Here is a 16,956-nt window from a genome sequence, read left to right as displayed (position 1 = left end):
GCTCAGCTCTCATGAGCCCTGAGCCAGCTGTCCCAAAAGCTGATTTAGGATGTGCTCCCCTGTGGCCAGAAGTTGCTGAGCACCCCCAGCTCTGCACGCGAAGTCACGGCCCTGAAGTCAAGCATGTCCTCTCCGTCAGCGTCAACTTTTGTACGCGTTTCCTCCAAACCCCTGAGCCAGCCTCTGTAGCCAGGAGACCTGCTGGGTGCCACAAATGTGATCCTGTCTGTTGTTTCAACCTCAGCAGAAGAGCTCCATGACCATATTTATTGCTGTTGCTATTCTGGGGGCTGGATGACGTTTTTCTCCCCTTGTGGCTGAGCACTGCCCGTTCATCTTTCACCACCCCCTCCAAGTCTGCACAGCTAAAACCAGGGATACAAATAGATTCTACTAGGAGGAAAGTTAAAATGAGCAGTTCTTAAGTATTCTTAAATCAATTTGCTGTATGGCATTAAAACCTTGAAATTCTGTTGTCCTGTGTTTGAAATGTGTGCTATTAGCATCCCACTATTATCATACACAGTGATTGGTGGTAGCTTTGCTAAGGAAAAAAAAATGGATAAAGGGGGAAAAAACCACCCTGATAATCACAGCTTGGAAATTTGGCAAATGTTAACTTTTCCACTGCCAAGTATTGGGAGTATCCAAATGTTACTGGCCCATGAAGATGTTTCACTTGCCTCTGTCCCTTCAGTCTGCCTTACTAAGACACTCCTCTTCTGTGACGTGAAAGGGACTCAGTGACAAGCTGCAGAAAGTCCTATTAAGGATACAATGATACAGGGCACAGATGACGGCTCCTGGAAAGTAACTATATACAGATTTTCTAAATGAAGGCCTTAGGCACATAACTACCACATGCATTACATGATACGCCAAATGGGAGTGATTCTGGCTTTACCACTAACCCTATTCCTTACCCATCAGCCACCATATGTCCTAATCCCTCCACGTCTGTACTCACCTGGGTGACCATCTGCACTTGCCAATTCTTACATGTCTAGCATGGCTAAAATAACTCTTTAGATTCTATGCATTCTGATGCAAATCCCATTTGTCCTGTACACACAAGGGAGCATGTTGGGAGGCAGGGGGTTGCAGAGGTGGCATGAGAGGCTCTAGAGCCAGCTGCCTGGCTTCGAATCCCTGCTCAGCCATGGCCCAGCCTGGGACCTCATTAGGTATCCATGTCCTCTTTAAAATAAGGATGATCACAGTGACTCCCTCATGGGATTACTGTGAGAATTACAAGAGAAAACTATATGCAAACACAGAAAGATTAAAAGGCTGAGAACAAGAGCCTTGTTTCTATCAGAGCAGAGGCTTGAACCTCACTTCACTCCAGCACCTTCCCTTGGGATCGGCTGTGGTTCATCTTTGGCCGGTCTGTTCACTATTAAAATGACAGGACACAGGAGTTGTGCTTCGGATTCGGGTGTCCTTGGCTGCCTGCTGGGGAAATACCTTTTCGGTAACCAGGGTGGACCTTCACATGCACTATCAGCTAGGTGGCAGCTTGGCTAATTTGCACCTAAAAAGTCCATAAACTACAAAACTACTTAAAGCCCTTAGAACAAGGACCGGTTCTTAGTGTTAAGAAAGTGATGTCTATAAATATATATCACATATATGATTTTTGCCCTAAGTGGTTTGTGTTTTTGTCTTTTCTCCCTCTTTTCAGTTGCATATTTTTGTACCTATTTCCACATATGGTAGAAAGACTCTTAATTTTGTTCCTTTCATGGCAACGCAGCCACCTCCCATATAATACAGATCTCTTTGGGGTCAACATTCAGTCTCCCTTCTCCCTCCCTCTGGTGGTAGGGAGGGTGGGGGGGGATGGACCTAGTGGACTTAGTATTCACCTGCATTCAGGGGCAAGACATCTGATGTGATAACCAGCCTCTGGTCCTCACCGGCCTCCCTGAGTTGTCTTGTCCAGCTGGACCGCTGGGATTTGACCTTTATCCTTTCTGATGTGCTGAATGGTTCATATCTGAGGTCACTTTTGGCTGGTCTTCTAGCATAGTCAGGCATGGTTGGCATGTGGCCATTCACCCCTCCCCACCAATGCTGAGTCAACCTTGGCTCTAACTGATCCTCTGAAATTCAGCCACATCGTCCATCCTTGCCTTTGTGCCATCTACTCAAAGCCTTACCTCTCAGCCTACCCCACAGCCCACGGACAGCCCGCCAGCTAACAATTCTCATCTATGTCAGGTCAGGAGAACTCATCTCAGGTTTCCTCCAAACGTCAACCCCCAACCCCAGAGCTAGGGAGATCAAGGAGGCCTGTCATAGCTCATGTTCCCCAGGAAATAGACTTTCAGATTTCACCTATAAAACATTTATTGGCAAATGTTCTCCAGAACAACACCTGTAGGGAAGTGAAGGGAGCCAGCCAGGTGGACAAGCTAGAACTGCCAAGCAGCTGTGAAGAAAGTGATTGTACAGGTTGCTCTGGAGCTGTTCTTCAGGTGAGGCAAGGAGGGGGGACCTCTATGTCCCCCTGCAATGCACAGTCATTGGTCGTGGGCTGCCCTGAGAATTCACATGACCTTGAGCTAGGAGGCCTTCTTTGGCTAGGGGCATGGCCTGGAAAAGGGTTCAGCTGCCAGCACTCACAGTGGCTGGGGCAGCAAGTGCTGGTTCCAGAAGGAGATCCGGCAGCGTGTCAGTGCCCACTGTATGGCTGTCTCAGGCTCCATCTGCCTATGTACCATCCATGTCCTTCTGTCCTGACATGGCTATTCTGTGTTCATTCTAATTATCTGATGAGGCTGCTGCCATCCCCCTCCACAGATGTCTGGGACAGAAGCAGAATATGTGACTCTTCTGACCTCAGATTCCCAATATATCTGGGAATTTTTCTCCCCCATCAACCTCTCCCAACATTCTGATATCTTGTCCCACATCCTCCCTTATCTACGGTTCACAGTACAAACCCTCTGATCAATTCTCCAATTCATGGCTTTTGGGGACCTGACAAATCATTTCATTTCTCCTAACAAAGACTGAATCTTACAAATGTGAGCCTTGATCTCTTGTATATCATTTCTCCTAAAGTAAAAATTTGATTTCAAGTTTGAAGTTTCAAGTTTACTCCTTTGTACCTTCTCTGCCCCTCTCCCTAAAGTGATGGACCTCATTGATAGACAGGAAGACATGGGACACTTTGAAACAGTAAAACTTTAGTTGATATTCCATATAAATTATGATCAACTCAGAATTGTAGATGACATCATTTTCTGTCTTGTCAGGAAATGCACATTTCTCTTACTGGCCACTCTGTGCACTTGGTAAATTATACAAACTGTTGAGAGCTCTCGGTTTTACAGAGCCCCACTCACACTTCTCAGGGAGCTATTCTCTACATGCCTGAGGGATGGGCTCACTCGCATTTCCAAGGCCCGGAATATTTTTTTCCTGCACTCCAGAGCATTGGTTTGTGCCCCTGACTTTGGAGGTTGCTAGTAAGGTAAGCCTTTTTCAGCACATGGCAGGGAGGTAGAGACCTCTCAGTGGTCTCTTTGTAATCTCATCTGTCCTGAGTCCCATAAGCAGGAACCACAGGGTCTTGTGACCATGCCCAAGTTGGCCTCTCCTTATAATCAAATCTTAATGATCCCTCTTGACCCTACCTAACCTTCCATTCCAAGAATCCCTCTTTAGAATGTTAGAAGGGATGATTTATCCTGTCCCAATGGCTCCATGTGGGAAGGCAATTTCCCTTTTTTAACTCTAGACAGTCTCTGAGAATAATCCACTCTCATATTTAGAATTGTTGTCCAAACAAAAGCCCCCCCACCCATGGGGGTTTGTCCATGTATTCTAAGGGGTCAGGCAATTCTCTCTAGATTTTCCATCTCCGTGGACAGTGATCTTGTGTTTATGTGTAGGCTGACTTTGGCACTGAGTCTTTCTACTTCAATTAGTGTCTGACTAATGAGAAGAGAGGCAGACCTACTACTTAAATGATGCATCTCCATCAAGCAATCACCAAATGGTGCCAGCTCCCTGTACCAGGAAAGACTTCCTAATCGATGTACAGAGTCCTCGAGGCACTAGCATGTGCTGAATCAGGGAAGCTGTGTCTCCGTGGGCAGTGCCATACTTTTTAAAATGCAAGCAGAGATTTCATTTTACCCAAACATCATCTGTCACATTAAATTCAGGTTGTTATTTTCAGTATTCCTTGTTTTCAATTTATGTTGAGTTTATGTTGTAAATAAACTATAAGCATAGGGAGGTATACCTTCTTTTATAGTTTACATATTTAACTATACAAAACAACTATTATATATTCAAATTAAATCAAAATTATTTAAATAACCATGGGAGAGACATCTGGATAAATTTTTGTTTTCCTTCAAAAGCTATTGGTGCATTTCTCAAGTATGAAAAACACTTGTTCTATAGCAGGGAGTCACATCTTACTTCAGTGTATGTGTCAGAATCATCAGGGAGAGGCTGCATTTAGCACCCTTTTAATATTTTCTTTCCAAAACTACCCTTCTTCCTCTTTTCCTATCTCTGCCCTACACCAGTTATGGGGAAGTGACTGAAGAGTCATAATTTCTTACTGAGCTCTTAGACTAAGATCACAAACAGGCCCTGGTCCCTGCCTCCCTTCCCACTATCATCTCTCACCAAGATCCTCTCCCTTGCTCAGTGACCCTGAGCACATTGGCCTGTTTTCATTCTTTCTGTATGTGAAGCTCTTATCTAGCTCAGAGTTGTTTCCTCCTCTCCAGCTGATATCCTACTTACTTCCCCAGATATTGCTCACTCATCCTTCAGAGATCAGCTTAAATGTCACTCTGTTAGAGAGGCATCTGAGCAATATCTGTTGGAAGGATGGATGGATGGGTGAATGGATGGATGGATGCTTAAAGATGCCTTTCCTAACCTTGCAATCTAAATAAAAGTTTCCCTTAATATTATTTTTATAGCAGTACTTTTTCTTATGTATCACAGCAATTTCCAATGATTTATTGATTTAGTATGTATCTTCCCCAACCCAGTGGACTTTACATTCCATAAGGGCAGGTAACCAATAACTTTGTACCCATTAGAGGGCATTCTGTGTAGAAAAAATCCACTATACCTACACTGAGTCAATGAATGAAAGGAAAACCTGAAGATTACATTTACATCACTGAAATAGCTGTAAAGCAGGAATAAGGCTTTTCCTAATACTTTAAGTCTTTTATTTAATGGATTTCATTAAGATGGAACAATACAAAAGAATGAGGTATTTTGAGGGAAAGTAACATGTGGCCTTTGAGATCAAAAAGAATCACCAAGTGAAACTGCTCTTGTATACAGTCTCAGAGACATTGGTCAAAGACAAAATATACACTGTAATCAGTATGATTCTACTGATTATACAGTATGATTCTCAGCAAAACTCAATTTTTACTTGGACAGAAGAGCTCTTAAGATATATGTAATTCAACAGTCAAAAAACCGTTCACTAAAACTAATAGAACGGAAACATTTTTTTCATCTATCTGACATAATTATTATTTTTTCAAATATGGAAGAGGTAGTCCCAGAATCATTTGGACACATTCCTTTCCTGCGTGTTCAACCCTAAGACTCTCCTATCTCAAAACTGCTCTAAATCCCAAGGAGTGATGGATAGAAAAATCCAGGTGCCAATAACCAGGAGCAAGGGGCAGGCCAGTGAGTCCAGCTGCCACAGTTCCCAGGCAGTGCAGGGCCACGTGTAACTTGCCAGCAGGATCAAGGCTACTATTCTAAACTAGCTGGAAATTGCAGGAGCAGGGGCTCGGAGTATTTTGCTGTGTGGTAACCCTAAGCTCTTAGCTTAGCCCAGGTCCTGTGCCTTGGGGAAAGGAGACCGACTTCTCAAGGCCAGAGCTCCCTAAAGAGAGCACACCTTCCTGAGGCCATGCTCCAGAGATGTTGGGCAAGGAATGAACACCTTACACATTTACCAGCTTGTCTAGAGTTATCAGATTTTTAAGTTCAAGATTTCAAGTCCACCCCATTAATGGCTTGTCTTATTTTGCAAGAATCACTGTCTATTATACACTCATCCTTAGGAGGCATGCTCTTAGGCAGTACTTTTGAATTTTGTTTTTAAAATGAGGAGGAGGATATTACTTATAATTATCAAAGGACTTTGAGAGAGTATTCATGTAAGAAAAATGAACTCATATTAGGATCGCTAGTATCAGGCAACTCTGAATTTATTTTATCAGTTTGTGGATTCTAACACAGTCCACATGAGAACACTCAGAGTAATTACTTAAAACAAGATTCCTGAGCCCAACTCAAACCCAGTGAATCAAAATCTACCAAGGGAGTGGCCTGGACATGTGTATATTCAATAAGTGCCCCTGGTGACTGTCATCAGGGAAGTTTTAGGAATTGTCCTACAGAAATGATTCTTCACCAGAAAAAATACCTTGGGACCACCACTGGGGAGGCTCTCAGAATGTATGTGATGGGGCCTCTCTCAGAGAGATTTCTAAGGGAGGGTATGGTCTGGATAAGCATCTTTTGAAAATACTTACGGAGGGATTCTCACCTGTACTTTGATAAAGTGTCAGTCCTAAAGGAATCCTTTATATGTATCTTATGTGTTGAAGAAGAAAATATTAAAGAAATAAATGTTGGTGCATACTTCTTTCTAGAAGTGGCAAAACTTTTCAGACCAGCAAACGCAGCAGGACTGACAAACAGGTATACAGCTGCAGGTTCCTAAATGTTCACTCTGTCACAGTCAGGCAGACAGTTGATGAATTACGCTATCATTTGGCAAGTCCCAAGTCACTCATGCCATCTGGATTGCCCTGACAGTCCTTTTCTGATCGGGACACAGGTTTCAAGAGTCCTAAAATTCATGAGGTCCGTACACTGCTGTGCCCATGTTGCTGGATCATATGGCAACTGGCAGCTCAACTCAATCACATATAAAGTATAGATTTTTAAAATAATAACATCTAACCACCATGCTGTACACCTGAAACTAATGTAATATTGAATGTCAACTGTAATTGAAGAAAATAAAATTTTAAAAGATGATATTTATCCACTAATGATCTGTGAACTCAAATATTAGGAAGCATAAAGAGAAATACATTAGATACCCTAAATGCCCCAGAAAGCCTGAATATTCACAATAATTAACATTATGCACTAATTATTAAACCTAGAAAAATCCATCCATCTCTCCATTCAATTCAATTCAGTGTCTAAACCAGTGAATTTCCATTTTGTGTCTCTCTGCATAATTCTTCCACAGTGTTTTGATTTGTGCTGTGAATTTAGTATGTAAATAGTGCTAGCTGTACAGGGATGTTTGAACCAAACAATAACAATGAACTAGATGCTGTGTAAATAGAAAAATAAATTAAAATAACATGCTAAGATGCTGAAGATTGATGTTTCAATTTAATTATTAATAAGTGGTACAATTTCAAAGTTTAAAATAAATAAATCAAAATGAGCATTGCTAACCTGTCACCCTATATTTTTCTTTGTATCTTTACAAGTTTTCACATACATACAAATACAGCATGTCACATATACTGATCTGTACCTTGTTTTTTTCTAACTGATAGATCTTGAGGATTTTTTTAATCAGTACATAGAAAGTTTTTGTTCCTTTTTGAGAATCATGAAACCTAAATTTCAATTCAATTTTATTAGGCTTAAATCAGACTTTCATCTCTCTTTGTCCAAGGCTCACCTGTACATGTGTTTGAGTGTGTGGATGTGTGTGCATTTTAAAAAGATCTGGATGTATCAGTTCAGGGTCTCCAAAAAGCAGATGCCAGGACAGAATTAGACATACAAAAGAATTACGGGGAGAACACATGTGAAGGATAAAAGCCAGAAGAAGCAGGAGTAGGTGGGGAGAGTCTTTAGGTCACCATGCAGCTGTTGGCTGGAGATAGTCCCAGTGGAGCATGGCCTCACCACAAACCCTGCCAGGACCCAAAGGTACAGCCACTCGAGAAAGTTCACGAGATCCCTACTTGCAGAAAGTTCTCTTGAAGGGAGACCTGAGTAGTCCACAGCCATGGCCAACACACCTCCCCTTCCATTCCAAAGAGTGCCTTCTCCACACATTCAGGGAGCAACTCCCATGGGCCTCTCTTCTTGAGGGAAAGCTTAGAAAAGTAAATTTAATAAGACAACTAGGAACTCTGTCTCTGCAGTTGGTCATGGGGCTGCAAGTGCTTATCTGCTGCCTCTTCTTCTCTTCATTCTTAATTGACCTCACCCCAAGTTATCATAGCAGTAGGGTCTGGTAGTTTTCCTGGTGGTGTGACCCAAACCTTCACTCCTGGAGGGTCTGAGCCCTTCTCAGAGCAAGGCTACTGATGCATGTGTTCATAGCTACAAGGGGTCTGTGGAGAACCAGTAAGCAACCAATGGATCACCTGGCTTCTGCACCTGTTTTTTTCTGTCCCCGTTGTACAAAAGCCTCTTCCTGCTCCCCAGGGTCAATTATTCCTGCCAGTATGGTAATTCCTCTTCTCAACTGCTGATCCCTGGGCACAAGAGTCAATGGACCTGCCAGACAGCAGCCAGAATTTGCAGTTCAGTAGCACTCTCACTTTGTCTACTTGCAAGAGTGAGATCCACTGGAAACCCTGCAGAGCCTGGAGTTGCAGGAATAGAAAATAAAGACACTGAGTAGGTCATTTGGATGTGATGTTAACTAGAGTGCTCTTGCTTCTTGATTAGTATTCTCAAGGAGTAGTTTCTGTTGTTGGCAGGCTGGACAGAGACACTAGTAGCTAAATTGACCTTGATAAATGGGAGCCCTTCCTTTTGGGCCATGTATAACCTCCATCTCTGCCACCGAGGCTACCAGTTCATGTGGCTCTTGTTCCTGGGCTGGGCTGGGTGATGAGGAAAGATGGCTGCCATCACCTGGCTAAGTCACCTACTTGGGTTTGTGTCTTCCATGGAAGCCCATTGACATGCTGTACAAAACTACTCACACACATTGTACATTCATCCACATGTTTCTAATCTTCCAGTCCTGTCCCTTCTAGGCCTCTGACCAGATAGCCAAGCTGTGGGCCATTGTCCAGAAATCTACATATATTCCCACCTCAGGCCACTTTTCCTTTCACACACAATAGATGACCAAATTTACCGCTCACAGTTCTGCCCCCTAGAAGGATTACCACCCCTTCCCAACCAGGTGACTGCAATGCAGCCTCCACTCATTTTCAGCTTCATCCACATCCCAATCCTGTCCTTCTATTAGGTTGTCTAAAAAGTCCATTTAATTTTTTTCCATAAAATAAAAGACACATTTCATTTTCACCAACAGCGTTATTGATTTGGGTATTCTGATGTCAGCTATCTCTTGCATGGTATAACATTGATTGTTCTCAAATAATGTTTCGATTTCATCACTATCAACTTCAGTTGGTTTACTGGATTGTGCAGCATGTCCAGCAAGAAATATCCAGCACAAAACTTCACAAACCACTTTGGACACATTCGATCAGTCATGGCACCTTATCCATATACTGCACAAATCTTTTTTGTCTGTGTTTCAGTTGAGTTTTTATCTTTCTTGAAATAATAAAGCATAATGTGCTGAAAATGTTGCATATTTTCTTCCATCTTCAATAATGAAATGGCTACACAAAAATTCATCAATTTTGGTAAGTTTTTTTCATGCAAACTGATATAACAGCTGTCACAATACAATCTAACAAAAATTTAAGTATATTTTATTGATTGTTATTAAAGTTTCCCAATTTTATCTCCCCTCTACCCTCCTCCACCCTGCACCTCCCACCCTCCAGCATCCCCCGCCACTTAGTTCATGTCCTTGTGTTGTGCCTGTAAGTTCTTTGACTTCTCCATTTCCTATACTAGTCTTAACCTCCCCTTGTCTATTTTGTGCCTACCATTTATGCTTCTTATCCCTTGTACCTTTTTCCCACATTCTCCCCTTCCCCTCCCCACTGATAACCCTCCATGTGATCTCCATTTCTGTGATTCTGTTCCAGTTCTAGCTATTTGCTTAGTCTTTGTTTTTTAGGTTCAGTCATTGGTAGTTGTGACTTTGTTGTCATTTTACTATTCATAGTTTTAGATCATTTTCTGAGATAAGTCCCTTTAACATTTCATAAGGGCTTGGTGATGATGAACTCCTTTAACTTGACCTTATCCTGGAAGCACCTTATCTGCCCTCCCATCCTAAATGATAGCTTTGCTGGATAGAGTAATCTTGGATGGAGGTCCTTGCCTTTCATGACTTCAAATACTTCTTTCCAGCCCCTTCTTACCTGTAAGGTTTCTTTAGAGAAATCAGCTGATAGTCTTTTGGGAACTCCTTTGTAGATAACTCTTTCCTTTCCACTTGCTGCTTTTAAGATTTTTTCCTTATCTTTAATCTTGGATAACTGAATTATGATGTCTTGATGTTTCTTCTTGGATCCTACTTCTTTGAACTCTGTGAGCATCCTGGACTTGCATGTCTATTTCCTTTGCCAAACTGGGGAAGTTTTCCTTCATTATTTGTTCAAATGAGTTTTCAATTACTTGCTCTTCCTCTTCTCCTTCTGGCTCCCACATGATTCAGATGTTGAAATGTTTAAAGTTGTCCCAGAGATTCCTAAGCCTCTCCTCATTATTTTGAATTCTTGTTTCTTCACTCTGCTCTGGTTGGATGTTTATTTCTTCCTTTTGTTCCAAATTGTCAATCTGAGTCCTGTTTTCCTTCCCTTCACTGTTGATTCCCTGTACATTTTGCTTTATTTTACTTTGTATAGCTTTCATGTATTCCTTCATTTTGTGACCATATTCAATCATTTCTGTGAGTATCCTGATTACCAGTGTTTTGAACTCTGCATCTGATAGGTTGTCTATCTCATCACTTAGTTCTTTTTCTCAGTTTTGATGTGTTCTTTCTTTTGGACCATATTTCTTTGTCTTGGCACACCTATTACATTGGGCGGGGGGAGCCTTAGGTATTCACCAGGGCTGGGCAATGCACTTTGGTGTGTTGTGGCACTGTTTGTGAGGATGGGTCCGAGAGGGAACAATGCTACCTCCTCCCTTGCCTGGCTCTTGCCCCACTTTCTGTCACTTCCCTCACTTCCCACAAGCAAATTGGGCCCTTCTGGTGCTAATTCCCAGGTGGATGGGCTTGTGTAAGTTCTAGGATGCTTTGGGCCTCTCCAAAAGGCTCTCCAACAGGCTCTCCTGTGAGACTCACAGTTTTTCCTGTGGCCTCAACCCCCACAGGTTTTTACAGCCAGACGTTCTGAGGCTTTATTTCCCTGCACTGGAACTTTGGGTTGTGTGGTCTGTCTCACTTCCCAGTTGGTCCTCCCAGCTTATCTGCAGGCAGATGTGGGAAGTCCTGTCTGCCACCCACCAACTCGACTGCTTGGTCTACCACCTTGCCACGCATCCTTTCTGCCCTGGCTTCCCGTCTCCATGCCTCCTACCAGTGTGGATGAATGTTTCTTCTTTAACTCCTTGGTTATTGGACTTCCATGCAGGTTGATTTTCTGGCAGTTCTGGTTATTTTTTGTTTTTAAATTGGTTGTTATCCTTATTTTGGTTTTGCAAGGAAGTGAAGTGTTTCTATCTATGCCTCCATCTTGGCTGGAATCCACAATCTAACCAAATTATTTCAAACGAAGTTAAAGATAACTATTCACTATTATAACTATCCTACCGAAAAAAAAAAAAACAAACTTTTTGGCCAACCCAATATAAACCTAGGGCAGGCTTTTATCCCTCCTTCAGCTGTTGGTATGGAACCCTAATCTTCCCATGATGAGAGTTGGGGGAAGGGTATTAGTGCAGCTTTAGGAGACATGGAGTCTGGGTAACCCGTTCTTACAGGTTTCTCATGCCCTCTGGCCCTGGACCTACCATGTCTGTCTCATGATAGACTGTTTCTTGGTCTGTTTGTCTTTTCCTTGGCAGGTTCAATAAGATCCAGCTCATAATGGGAAATTCTAGATGAATGGTCAGTTGGAATCCTATGGCCAAACATTTCTTTACTACCATGGTCAAGTAACTTACCAGGAACTGCTTCTCAAAGCAATAGAATTCTCTTTAGCAGATAAAACAGCCTTGCTTCAGATCCCCACAGACCTTCAGTGTGAGTCTTCCACTAGGGTTTGCCATATTCCTCTTATTACATCTTTCTTACCCCTGACACCAAACACCAACATGAAAGGTTCTGCCTGATCATAGAGCCCAAGAGGCAGGGCTGCTTAGGACACTGCCTGGGCCTCCTGTGGAGCTCTTTCCTGCTCTGAACCCTCTCAGGGATGGCAGCCTGCCTTCTATGTCACTCGGCACATAGGCTGTAGCAGTTTCTAAGTGTGGCATGTGTTGCTTCCAGAATCCAAGAGACCTGCCAGGTGCCCTGGTTCCTTTTTTGCACTGGAGGCCAAAAAATGCACAATTTGCCTCTTATTTACAGCAGATGTCCTGAACAAGCATGGCCCTGGTGTGAACACCATGGCTGAGCTGAAGTCATGGCAGCTGGAGACTGTCTAATAAGTACCATCCTCTCAGCACCTGAGCAAGATACCCCATGGGATCTTCCAACTTCTCAGTGAGCTTTAACAGTACTTGCCATGTGAAAGTAATAATGAAATGCAAGCAATGACAAAAATGTGATAGCATATGTAAGGAAAGGGAGAGGAATTTAAGCCTTATCTGAAATGCAATCAGTGTCTGAAGAACCCAACCAAGGCTTTGAGGTGTGCTGCTGAGGTGACAGGAACAGCAAACCTTGGCAAGGACAGAATATGCCCCATGTCACTCAGTTAGAAGGAAGCTTTTTCTGTTCCTGACTTGTTTGAAGTCCCTTTCCAGAGCTCTTAGAACCATTCCTTCCTCAGTAAGAATTCACATTTCTTTTACTGCCTACTAATTGATTTCCTTTTTTCTCTCCTTCAGCTATCATCACTTAACAGCTGTTTATAACTTAGTGGTGCTTTCTGCAAATTGTGTGTCTCCTTTCTTTATTCAGCTCTTCAGAAAAAGATTATCTCATCAATATTCCCAACCTTTACCATCTCAATACCAACACTCTCGAATATACTTTTAAGTTGACTTGTCACTCCCAAGTTGTATTATTTCAAATACAGTGTTGCCCAGTATCTTCATATTTTCAGAATAATGCTGATTTTCAGTGTATCACAAGAGAGATGCAATTGTCATCTTGTCTACCCAGGTCCCAGAGACCTTTTCCAGGAGGTCTCCTCTGTCTCAGTCACAGACATGACCCCTTCATTCTTTCCCTCTATAGGGTGCCTCTTAACTCAAGATCCCTCCTTTAGAGATGTCTGGAAGGATGCCCCTTCCACTTCATCCACAAAGCTAAATAATATGCCCCAAAACAACTTCAACCATAGCAGCTCACAAAACCACTCTTGATGTGGACACCGGCCCACAGTGTCCGCAGCATTATGGATGAGAGGAGACAAATTCACACAGACTATGGAAATCCTGTGGAGGAAAAGGGATGACACAGCCACTCTCTCAGTGAAAGAGAGGGCCGGACCCCTCCCTTGCCTGGACAGGCTTTTATTGAGTTTAATTTGCATAGGAATACAGGGCATACATGTAAAAGCTCATCAATCATTGTCAGGCAGAAATGATAAAACAATAGATAATACACAAAGAACTCTGAGGGCTTATTCTGAGTCAGGGTCATATAGCTAAAGGGCCATAAAACTTTGGGGAACAAACTCATTTCATGCTTGGACCTCATCATTTAAATTGAGGGTATTAGCAAAGTAGGTTTCATAGGATTTTATGCATTCTTTTGTAGGCTTGATCACCCTAGAGAACCCACCCTTTCCAGCACAGTACTGCACCCACCTCCAGCATTGTTTCAGGCTTAAGGCGTTGTTTCAGGCTTCAGTCAGGGAGGGGAAGTAAGGCAGCCAAGAGATCAGTAGGAGACTTCTTGCAGACAGAATGAGGACTCAGGCTATGTCAAAGCTGAGGGGCGAGGGTCCACCATCCCCTTTTTCTATAGCACCCCAAGTCCTTCCCTGAGGGCCCCTTTGCGACCATGCCTGTTTTAGGTTGTCCCTCCTTTGAGGAATCTTACCTGTCATTGGCTAACCAGTCATCTGCCCAGGGCCAAGCAGGGTGAGGTGAAAGGGGGCAGAGGCGGTGCTCCTACAAGGAAGATAACCTTTGTCTCCTAAGTCACTTCTGGTCCCAAGGCCTTTTTACTCAGCCTTAGCCACAAGGGGTTACAGTTTCTGAAACCAGACAGGGCGGTTCCCAACACACTCTGTCCTCTGAATTCTTAGGAATCTTGGCACTTACTTGCCACTGTAGTTGTCTCCTATGTACTTTAATTGTGTCATTTTTTATCTCCTGCCTTTTTAGAGATCTTTTACAACCTTAAAGAGCAAGATCTGAACCTTATTTCGCTGTGTCTCCAAACTTAACCCAGTAATCATATGTACATATGCATATATGCACACACGTACATTTTATGGTTTCAGGTGCTAAGTCTTCAGTGAGACCTGCAACCTGCTCTGTGCCCTCAATCTTACTACCTCTTTTAAGCCTCCCTTTAGTCTGTCATTAGTTACTCATTATTAGAACTTTCCTGAAACTCTCTGTGAGCCTCGTCATTGGCACACACTAAGTCTATGACGAGCCCTGCCCATTAGGAAGAGCAGGGAGAGAGCCACAAGGGTCAAGTCATGCGAATAAACCAAGGCACTGCTCTTGAGACTTAAATAAGGCTCAGTTGGTGTTTCTGTATTGAAATTAGACTTGTTCTAAATTAGACTTTTTGCACCAAAGGTAGGGTTGCCTAGTTGTACAGATATGCTAGCAGGTATCCAGCAATTACACAAAATTCTGGTATCATATCACTCATGTCTAGAACACAAAAGATAGCTTAAAATCAAGGAGACTAGAAAAGGATAAGGAGAAAACTACACAGGATATGAGCCAGCTGAAGTGGTGGGTGAGGAAGAAGCAGGAGATGTGAGACATATGGGTTTTACAGAAGCCAAGGGAGATGCATGTTCACAAGTATCAAATTCGCAGCTGCCTCTATCAGGACAAGAACTGAAGAGATGCCATTATATATGTCAACTAGAAAGTCCTCCCATGGCTAGACAAGCTCCACTATACCGGTGAGGACAGAACCCAAATCGAGTGTCACGAGAGTGAGTGATGTGAGATAAATACTCAAATGTAACACACTGTACTCTTTCAAGGAGGCCTATAGTTTTAAGGGCAGACAGAGAAGACTTGAGGTAAAAGCAGTACCATGGACCCTTGGTTCTTGAACTTAATTCATTCTGGAGGCTATTTGAGAAGTCATTTGTCCAAAAACTGAATCATGCTAATACTCATGCATTCCTTCCTTTGTCACCTGAAAGCCATGGGACTGATTATACAGGTATCAGCATTAGGGGTTGTTGGGCCGATAATTGAAGTTTTGTTCGACAACAAAGACATTTTTTCTGTGAACAACTTGGTCAAGAACTGAATTATTCAAGATGGAAGACATTCAAGAACAGAGGCTTGACTGTATCTAGAAATAAGGACTGTTTTCACATGGAGGCACACATGAGCCCATCTGATAGATGGAGGAAAGAAATTATAGTATATTCAAAAGAAGGAAGGAATTGACCCAGAACTAGCGCAGGAAAAGGACATCTTTTCCTCTAGGTTGGGGTGAGTGGGGAGAAAAAGAAAATGAGAACTGATGTTAAATTCTGAAGAGAGGAAAGCGAGGGCAGGTGTGCCATGTGTTGGCTCCTTTCCTCTCTAAGGAAGAAGACAAGGCCTCTGCTTGTTCTCAGGCTGAGAGGAGCCTGGAACAATCATAGGAAGTCACCTGAGAAGAGATTATGGAGCCATGTGGAGGGATAGGTCTGAGGTCTGCACCCATGTTTCCAACGGCAACTGGTAAATGATGTGATTTTCTCCAGAAGGGGCTTCTAGGAGTGGGGAATGAGCAATGGCTTGGGATTAGGGACTCTGTGGGCAAATGCACCAGGAGGACCCTGTGGAAAGGACAGTGTGGTAGAAATGGCTTATAGAGCCATTGGACAGGGTAGGATCAGGCCAGGGGGACAGGGATGGCAGCAAAGGAATGGAGACCTTGATACAAGTTGATGATTTGTTCAGTGAGTGGGGAAGATGAAACAGTGTTGGCAAACACTGAGATTGTCAAGGTCCAGTTTGAAGGGTTGGTTTACATCAGGGTCAAGGTAAGGTCCAGGCTGTATCTCAGGACTTTATGATAAAGGTCATGATACTGAGAAAGGCTTGAAGGCAGGATAAAGCTGCCCAGAACAATGGCAGGGGACAACATGTGGGGGCAGAGTACATAAACCATTAGTCCTAGATGAACACAGGGGACTGACCTAGGGAAGATGGTGACAAGATTGGCCCCTATGGCTTGAGTGAATAATGCAAGTCTCAAAAGGAGGTGCTACTGAACAATAGCTGTCAGAGGAGAAAAAGCAAGAATAACTTACAGATGGACCTCATTTTATTGTTTCACTTTATTGAACTTCACAGATGTTGTATATTTAGCAAATTGATGGCAAGACCCTCCATACACACATAAGAAATTATGACTTTCTTTATTGTGATACTCACTTTATTGAGGTGGTCTGGAAACAAACCCACAAAATCACCGAGGTACTCCTGTACTTATCGACTCATTAAGTTTTAGTTCTTACCTGCATTACCCAACTGCCTACTAAATATCTCTGGGATATATTCCTAGATAATTATTTCCCACATGTACATATCTTCCCAACCTCTGTAATTCACTCTTTTTCCTCCATTTCTTTAATGCTAGACAGTAGCATTACCATTCATCTGGGAAGCTGTTCTTAAAAATAAGAAAAGCCATCTTCACCATCCCTTCTTGCTCCCCACTTAGGGGACTTCCTCCTCACATTTGACTCCTCTCACTCT

The 16,956-nt window shown here is 42.9% G+C and overlaps 1 protein-coding gene across 6 annotated transcripts in view; it reads right to left on the bottom strand.

Annotated features, from left to right (window-relative positions):
• Positions 1 to 16,956, bottom strand: part of GDAP1 (ganglioside induced differentiation associated protein 1) — a 50,797-nt gene that overhangs the window by 29,166 nt on the left and 4,675 nt on the right. The window lies entirely within an intron of this gene.

The sequence above is a fragment of the Desmodus rotundus genome, chromosome 8 (assembly GCF_022682495.2).
Source record: "Desmodus rotundus isolate HL8 chromosome 8, HLdesRot8A.1, whole genome shotgun sequence".
Taxonomy (NCBI): Eukaryota; Metazoa; Chordata; class Mammalia; order Chiroptera; family Phyllostomidae; genus Desmodus; species Desmodus rotundus.
The sequence above is the reverse complement of the archived record's forward strand: the minus strand, read 5'-3'. Positions and strand labels throughout refer to the sequence as shown.